The 9,783-nt window shown below is 37.9% G+C and overlaps 1 pseudogene; it reads right to left on the bottom strand.

Annotated features, from left to right (window-relative positions):
• Nucleotides 1-2,466: 2,466 nt before the first annotated feature.
• On the bottom strand, nt 2,467-2,643 carry LOC138999009 (U1 spliceosomal RNA; annotated as a pseudogene).
• Between the last annotated feature and the right edge of the window lie 7,140 nt (nt 2,644-9,783).

The raw sequence follows: 9,783 nt of genomic DNA, 5'->3' as shown, positions 1-9,783 counted from the left end.
CAAAGAATAATGTAAAATACTTTAATATCTCAGCAAATGTCAAGATAATATTATTCAATAATCACATATTAAATACTGATCTTGCACCAAGCACTGATGTAGGGTTAAAATGGTGAAAATTTTTGGTTTCTGCTTTCAAAGTGTTTTCAGTTTAGGAAAGGAGAACAAAATAGACTTAATATGGAACAACTTAACTAATAAAACAGAGTAATATACAGTGAGGGACAGAAGAAAAAAATATCAGAGATTTTTTCTAGTAAATTTAGCAAAGGCTTAACAAAGAAAATAAATGGCATTTGTGCTTCCGGAGGCAGTATTTTTTTTTTAATGTATTTTATTGATTTTTTTATAGAGAGGAAGGGAGAGGGATAGAGAGTTATAAACATCGATGAGAGAGAAACATCAACCAGCTGCCTCCTGCACACCTCCTACTGGGGATTTGCCCGCAACCAAGGCACATGCCCTTTACTGGAACCGAACCTGGGACCTTTCAGTCTGCAGGTCGACGCTCTATCCACTGAGCCAAACCAGTTTGGCAAGGCAGTATTCCTTATGGTTACAAACCTGAATTCTGGTTCTTGACCATGTAAGTTGGATTTCCAGCTCTGTCATTTACTAGCTTTGTGAGGACTCAAGTAACGTAATTTTTCTGTCACTCAGAAGCTCAGACATAGTAATAGAACCTTCCTCATGGGCTTTGTATGATTAAATATATCTATACACATAAAATACTTAGGACACATAGTGCTATTAAAGCGTTTGATAATAATACTTGAAGGATGTGGAATAGTTTATTGTGTGGATAAATGTGAGAAAAGTATTCCAAATAAAGACAACATTATAAGCAAAGGTAAGGAGTTAGGAGGCTGATCATGAAGGATCTTTAATCCACGTAGAAGTTTGAGGTTTTTATCTTATGAGTGTGGGTGTCCAAATCACTGATATTTGTTAGAAAATATGCATGTTAAAAGGCTCATTCTGGGGCCATTTTGAAGCAAAACCTGGAGGATTTCAGGAAGAGAGACCAATTAGGAAACTTGGAGGTGGCACAGCACTCTGAATTAAGTGAGTAAGGAAGAAAACTTAAGAAAGGTAAAAGGGAAACTTGGCAGGTAGAATAAACTGAACATGAATCTTCAGAGTTTTGGGGTAAATAAAAGAGAACACTGTAGAAAATATTCATTTATTTTAAAAATATAAATAGAATAATACAAGCACTATAAACAAAGGAATGGAATTTTAATTATTAAAATATTAATTAGAAAATATAAGTGTGACTTCAAAATACTTCAAATGAAAATATTTAAAGAAAGGCATATTTGTCAGCCCAAGTTGTCATAACAAAATACAATAGACTGGTTGGCTTAAATAATAGAAATTTATTTTCTATACCCTGGCCAGGTACCTCAGTTGGTTAGAGCTTCATCGCAATACATCAAGGATGTAGGTTTGATCCCTGGTCAGGGCACATACAAGAATCAACCAATGAATGCATGACTACTAGTAAGTGGAACAACAAATCAATGTCTCTCTCTCTCTCTCTCTCTCTCTCTCTCTGTCTGTCTCTCTCTCTCACCCACACACACACACACACATACACATGAATAAAAAAAATTTTAAAACATATTATTTTCTATTGGTTCTGGCGCCTGGAAAACCCACATTCCAGACCATTCAGTTTCTGCTGAGATTTCTCTTCCTGACTTCAGATGGCTATCTTCTCAATGTGTCCTCACTTAGCAGAGAGAGAGCAAGCACTGATGTTTCTCTTCTTAAAAGGGAACCACCCATCATATTGGGGCTTCACTTTTGGCCTCATTTAACTTGTGTCATCTGCTCATAGGCACTTTTGCCAAAAATAGTTCTCATGAGAGTAAAATTTGCTCTTACTGAAATTTCATAAAAAATATTAGCGTTGTTAAGGCAGGCAGAGCATATCTGATATTTGTGGTGTGTGTGTGTGTGTGTGTGTGTGTAGGGATTGACATATAAGCATTGCTTGGACATGTTAGAAACATTGTTAGAAATATTTTCTATTTCTAAATTGATAAAATATTTCAGACTATTAATCTGTTTTTTTAAAAAATATTGTTATTGATTTCAGAGAGAAAGTGAGAGGGGGAGATAGAGAGAGAAACATCAATGATGAGAATCATTGATTGGCTGCTCCTGCAAACCCCCCACTGAGGATTGAGCCCACAACCCAGGCATGTACCCTGACCTGGAATTGAACCATGGATCATAGGTTAATATTCAACCACTGATCCATACCAGATGGGCTAAAATTTAATGTTTTGAGTCAAATTTCAAAACTCAAATGACCTCTGCATTTCTCAGGCAATTACTAAAAAAATCAATATTCCCATTTGAATTCTGTCTATTTTTAATTAAAATTAAAAAGAAAATACTCATATCTAAGCAAAAAAAAAAATGAAGCAATTAGGTTATCAACTTTTTTTTTCTTCTTCTGCAAACGCAGTCCCCAACTACCACAAATTATACAGTCGAGTTTCCCACATTTGCGGAAATCGCAGTCGAGTTCCCCACATTTGGGAAAGTCAGCACATCCGGAGTGCGATGGATAAGCCTCACCCTGGGAAAACCACCTTCGTGATCATGGTATCTCCCCTACTAGGTAAGTACAGGCTGTCAATTTTTTAAAATATATAAAAGTTTTTCACAACAAACATATCTATGAATATATAGTCTATAATAGAGAACAATCCTTGCTACTGTACAGTTAGGCAAAATAATTTAAACCAGGTTTTCTAATCAGAAATCATGAGAGTCTTTGAGAAAATAAAAAACCTCCAGCATTCAGAAAACATTTTTATAATTTCTGACATTAAAAAAAAGCTATGAAAATGTTTAATATACCCAATCATCCTATATAACAAAAGGCTAATATGCAAATTGTCCCCTCAACCGAGAGTTGGACTGCGAGTTCAACCAGGGGGCAGGGCCAGCCCGCCAACTGCCAGCGGCCCCTTCACCCTGGACGGCCCCATCCCCAATTTGCCCCCCATCCTGATAGGACGTGGGGCCTCCTGGCCAACCACCCTAGGCCCTTTCCCCCCAGCCAGCCTGGCCTGATCAGCCCAATCGGGGTGGGCAGACCCCATTTGTGCATGAATTCATGCACCAGGCCTCTACTCCCATGGTTGGCAAACCGCGGCTCACGAGCCACATGCGGCTCTTTGGCCCCTTGAGTGTGGCTCTTCCACAAAATACCATGTGTGGGCGTGCACATACAGTGTGATTGAAACTTCGTGGCCCATACGCAGAAGTCAGTATTTTGTGGAAGAGCCAGTATTTTGTGGAAGAGCCACACTCAAGGGGCCAAAAAGCCACATGAGCTGCAGTTTGCCGACCACTGCTCTAGTCTATTATAATGATGTACAACATAAATGTAAACTAGTTGAAAGTTGTAAAGATTCCTTACTGAAGTAGGGCTCCATTTTTCCTTAATCCAGTGCCACTTCTCCATTACCAAATGTGACTGAATGTCATATTCACAAAGTATCTGGTATAAGAAATATAGATAAATTAATTAATCAGGTGTCACTCATATCAGATAACTTCTCTAATCAAAAAGACTGTTCAAGTGAGTATATTATTATTGTTGTTATTATTATCATTATTATTATTATTGGAACTACAATGAAATTAAAAGTATGTAGGCCAATCAGAAAATTTGAGTTTGGCCTTAGCTGTTTTGCTCTGTGGGTAGAGAATTGGCCTGCATACTGAGGGTTTGATTCTGGTCAAGGGCACCTACCTAGGTTGCAGGTGTGGTCCCTGGCTCCTATCCAGGGTGCATGCAGAAGGTAAGCAATCAATCTGTCTCTCTCTCATAGATAATGTTTCTCTCTCTCTCTCTGTCTGTCTCCCCCTTCCCTAAAAAATAAAGTCAATGGAAAAATTATCCTCAAACAAAAAAAGAGAAAATTTTAATTTGGTTTTGGCCTTTCCACTCATAAGCTAAGCTCTGCATCTGTTTTCTCCCTAGTAAAAAATGTTGATTAAAAATGCTACCTTGCCTGGCTAGCATGGCTCAGTGATTGAGCATGGACCTATGAACCAGGAGGTCATGGTTTGATTCCCGGTCATGGCACATGCCTGGGTTGCAGGCTTAATCCCCAGTGTGGGGTGTGCAGGAGGCGGCCGATCAATGATTCTTTCTCATCATTGATGTTTCTATCTCTCTTTCCATCTCCCTTCCTCTCTGAAATCAATAAAAATATATATTTTTTAAAAATAAAAATGCTGTCATTTAGGACTGAAAATTCACTAAGGAAATGGATATTATTATTTAATTTTAAAATTCTTTAAAAATTTACTTTTTTCTTTATTATTATTTTTCCATCACCATTTATTCCCCTCCATCTAGACAAAGGATTATTGCTTATATGATTATTTAAAAATATTAAATATTAGATAAACATTAACACAAAAATGCTTGCTAGAAGTGGGCTCCAGAACTTTTCGCTAGGAATAGGGGCCTGTACTTACTCTTATTTTGATTTTTAGATAAGCAATAAATTATTAGGTAATCCAATATCAATCCAAATGAAAAGTAGGAGACTAACCAATAATCACTTTTGGAACTTTGGTCCCTAATATATAGATGCCTAAATATCACATGTATCCAAATCCTTCATTTAGTTACCATTTATAAGATAAATGCTGCCACTGCTGCTACTATTTTATTCAAGTTTTTAAAAAATATTTTTTATTGATTTCAGAGAGGAAGAGAGAGGGAGAGAAAGATAGAAATATCAATGATGAGAGAGAATCATTGATTGGCTGTCTCCTGCACGCCCCCTACTGGGGATCGAGCCCACAACCCTGGGCATGTGCCCTTGACTGGAATCGAACCTGGGACCCTTTGGTCCACAGGCCGACGCTCTATCCACTGAGCCAAACCAGCTAGGGCTTAATCAATTTTTTGAAAGGGAATTGTAAAGGAAGAAGGATTATCTAGGTTCCCAGCTTGAACTTCCCAGAAGATTGTTCCGATTCTCCTTAGGAAGTAAACAGCTCACACTGGGACCTAGGATTTCTTGGTCAGAGCACACCCCAGCACTCTTTTCTCTTCGTTGGCATGTGCTGGAGTGAGACTTGTGAGAGACGTGTGCTTTCTGTATTTCCATCTGACTGAGCCCTGGCAGCGCGGGTGCATGGAGCCTGAGAGCTGGACCAGCGAACAGCTGTCTGTCAAATCAACCAGCAAAAGGCAAGTTGAGCCTGATCCCAGGCCATGGAGATACCACGTCTGCCATTGATGCCAATGTCATAACATGCCTTCTGCAATGCCAGTCGTTGCTCTGACTTCTCTCGTTCTTTTTTTATTCATTTGCAGGTTTATTTCTATATTTGTATTGAGTGTTACATTGGATATATATCCAGCAAAGTTCTGGTATCTCTAGTCGCTAACAATCTAAGGAAAATGCAGTTTGTATCCTGATAATATTTAATGAAGAGACAGAATAACATAGTGATTAAGAGCACAGACCTGTCAGTAAGATGCCTTAAACTTTGTTACTCCATTTTGAGGTCACTAGGTGGGGGTGGGGTGGGGGTGGGGTTAAGAAAAGTACTGATTTAACTTCTCCTTATCTTGGTTTCCTCATATGGTTAATAATAGTTGCTACTATATTAGGTAATAATGCATTCAGACCTCTTCTTTTGTTAAATAAGAACAACTAAACAGTCCCCTACCATGTCATTTTGAAGGCTTTTAGCCTTGACATGGTGTATTCACCAAAATTCTAGATTAAATTATTAACTTATACACTGTTCAATTTATGAAATTGTGAAGGCAAGGTGTGAAAAATAACTTTGTACTATGAATGACATGTTTATTAATATTTAGGCATGTTTAGTCTTTCATCCCTAAGAGGTAATGTCCTTGAAAAGCACCTCCTACAAATGTGTGCTGGGAAGCTTGCTTTCTAGACTAAAGTAATTCACACAACGATACATCTTACTTAATGTGTCTTGTGTACTGCTTACTGAAAATCTATACAATTATTAAAGTGATGAAATGCTTTAGGCATACTCTAGTTACCTTAGCAACTTGTTGCAATGTGCATTGTAAATTGCTGCCTCTTTCATATTCCAAACCAATTTTTCAAGAAATGATCATGCTATACAGGCTATTTTAAACTATCTTGAAGAACCCATATTTTGGTATCTTAAGCTTCATAACAGCACTATTAATTTCGTTGTTACATACAGTCAGTACGGTAATTTTATAGTTACCTTATAAAAAAAAATGTCCTTCTAACACAATTACTTTTTGTAAAGAAAAACTATTCTCTTAGATATGTATTTGTTTAAAAACATTTGACAATCTGTTGTGCTCTAAAAAAATTAAAGTAATGACAAGACAAAGTCCCTGCCCTTCTGAGCTGAGATTCCATTGGAGGAGTTAGACCCAAAATATGCCAAATGCATGTAAATAAATAAATAAAGCAAGACAGCCATAGAGAATGGCCTGGGTTTGGAAGTGGGGAGTGTAAGTAGGTCTACAAGGGGGCAAGTTCACTGTTTAGAGAGTGGATCGGAAAGGCCTCGCTGCAGAGGTGACATCTGAGCATGGGTCTGAGTGAATTGAATAGCCATGAGATCACCCTGAGGAAAATTACTCTAGGCAGAGGAATAAGAACATAATAAGGTCTGGAAAAGAATGAAGGCCAAGATAGCTAGGAGTTAGGGTAAACTGAATAGATATGGCATAAATTGGTTTAGAGTTTTCCAAAGTTGCTATGGTTATTCTATGTAAAAAGGATGGAGTGGGTTAGGGAGCAATGAAGGAAAAAGAGGCAAGAGTGGCAACTTGAGAGAATGTAGGAAGAAACTGCTAGAATCTAAAAAGAAGTAACAAAAAGAAAACATAGTCCAGGGTCATAATCAAAATAATTAGCCTTTTCAAGGAGTATTTTGGAAGATGAATTCATGGGTCTTGAGGCCTTCCATTAATAATCACTAAGCACCTACTAAGTGGACTTCTTTAAATCTAGGCCGAGGTGCTCTCTGGGGGCCACCTTTACAAATGACAGTGCATAATGCTTCCTGGAGTAAATATCTTCAATTTGAAGGCTTGGCATTGACTTCAAAGGTCATTTCACCCACTTTCTTAGCTGCATATGGACTCTCCTACATTCTACCTGTGGAGGATATTCAGTCTTTTTTTTTTTAATCCTCACCCAAGGATATGTTTATTGATTTTAGACAGAGGAAGGGAGAAAGTTAGAGAGAGAGAGAGAGAGAGAGAGAGAGAGAGAGAAGAGAAATACGGATTGGTTGCCTCCCGTAGGCACCATTACTGAATCCGAATCTGGCTCCTAAACATAACTATGTGCCCTGTCCAGCAAATCAAACCCAAAACCTTTTGGTGTACCAGATGACATTCCAACCACATGAGGCACCCAGCCAGGGCACCACTCAGTCTATTTAAATACAATGGTAAAGTTATCTCTTTTTTTCTTATGTTAAACCTACAATTGGCTACCTGATTTTCCCTTTGTTTTCTTTTTTTTAATTGTTTTATTGCTTAAAGTATTACAAAGAGTATTACATATGTCTCCTTTTTTTTTCCCCCCTTGACCTTCCCCTAACCTCCCATAACCCCCAGTGTCTTGTGTACATTGGTTATGCTTATATGCATGCATACAAGTCCTTCGGTTGATCTCTTAGCCACCCCCCCCCCCCCAACCCTCCCCAGCCTTCCCACTGTAGTTTGACAGTCTGTTAGATGTTCCTCTGCCTCTGTATCTATTTTTGTTCATCAGTTTGTAATGGTCTTAATTATCCAAAAATGAGTGAGATCATGTGGTATTTTTCTTTCATTGACTGGCTTATTTCACTTAGCATAATGCTCTCCAGTTCCATCCACGCTGTTGCAACTGATTTTCCCTTTGAATTAAGGAATAGAACAAAGTCGCTACTTGTCTATAACTATTATTTCATCTTACAGTGTACTTTTTTTGACCAGCGTTTTTAAAAGGGTGTTCTGTGACCACCAACTTACACCATACACAAGAATAAACTCAAAATGGACAAAAGACTTAAATGTAAGACATGAAACCATAAAAATCTTAGAAGAAACCACAGGCAGTAAAATCTCAGGCATCTCTTGCAGCAATATGTTTGCAGATACATCTCTTTGAGCAAAGGAAACCAAGGAGAAAATAAACAAATGAGACTACATCAAAACAAAAAGCTTCTGCACAGCGAAATAAACCATCAAAAAAACGAAAAGAGAGCCCACTGTATGGGAGAACATATTTGGCAATGATACATCTGATAAATGGTTAATATCCGAAATATATAAGAAACTCATACAACTTCACAAAAGGAAGACAAACAATCCAATTTAAAAATGGGCAAAAGTCCTAAATAGGCACTTCTCCAAACTGGACATGCTGATGGCCAATAGACATTAAAAAATGATCAAAGCCATTGATCATCAGAGAGATGCAAATTAAAATGACAATGAGGTATCACCTCACACCTGTCAGAATGGCTACCATCAACAAATCAACAAATGATAAATGCTGGTGAGGATGTGGAGAATGCAGACTGGTGCAGGCACTATGGAAAACAGTACGGAGTTTCCTCAAAAAAATTAAATATGGGGGGATGAGGACACATTTGTAATAGCTAAGCCAATAAAGAAATTTAAAAAAATTAAATATGGAACTGCCATTTGATCCAGTGATCTCAATTCTAGAAACAGATCCTAAGAAACCCGGAACACCAATCACAAAGAATGTATGCACCCCTATATTTGTAACAGCACAATTTACAATAGCTAAGATTTGGAAACAGCCCAAGTGCCAGTAGATGAGTGGATAAAAAAAGCTGTGGTACATTTACACCATGAAATACTATGCAGCTATAAAAAGAAGGATCTCTTACCCTTTGAGACAGCATAGAGGGACCTGGAGAGTAGTATGCTAAGCGAAATAAACCAGTCAGAGAAAGACAAGTATCACATGATCTCACTCATATATGGAATCAAATGAACAAATAAACTACTAAACACAATAGATTGAGAGACAAAGAAGCATATAACAGACTGTCTAATATCAGAGGGACAGTTTGAATGGGTGGGTGGGAAGAGATCAACCAAAGAACTTGTATGCATATGTCCATAACCCATGGACACAGACAGTAAAGTGGCGGAGGCCTGGGGCTGCAGGTGAGGGCAGCTATAAGGGACCAATGGGAGAAAAGGGGTGACATATGTAATACTTTCAACAATAAATATTAAAAAGAAAAAGAAAATGCATGTCAAAAATAAATAAATAAATACATAAATGTGTCCTGTAGAATTATGAGTTCAAATAACTTGAGAGAATACCACATTTAGTAAATTACTCTTTAAAAGGCACCAGCCACCTTATCAAAAATTTGAGATGTCCTCTGGTACAGAAATCTTTTCTATCTTTTTTTTTTAATTATCATAAATTCCAGAAGAAGGGACCATTTTTAAACATTTTTTATTAGTAGTATTGATTTCAGAGAGAAAGGGAGAGGGAGAGATAGCAACATCAATAATGAGAGAGAATCATTGCTTGGCTGCCTCCTGCACGCTCCCTACTGGGGATTGAGCCCTTAACTTGGGCATAAACCCTGACCTGGAATCAAAATCTGACCTCCTGATTCATAGGTAGATGCTCAACCACTGAGCCATGCTGTCCATGGGCAAAAGCTTTTCTATCTTGATTAACACTGTTCTTAAAACTTATGCCCTGGCCAGGGTGGCTTGGTTGT

Source organism: Myotis yumanensis, unplaced genomic scaffold, assembly GCF_028538775.1.
Source record: "Myotis yumanensis isolate MYYU_CA2020_CCGP unplaced genomic scaffold, mMyoYum1.0.hap1 SCAF_21, whole genome shotgun sequence".
Lineage (NCBI taxonomy): Eukaryota > Metazoa > Chordata > Mammalia > Chiroptera > Vespertilionidae > Myotis > Myotis yumanensis.
The sequence above is the reverse complement of the archived record's forward strand: the minus strand, read 5'-3'. Positions and strand labels throughout refer to the sequence as shown.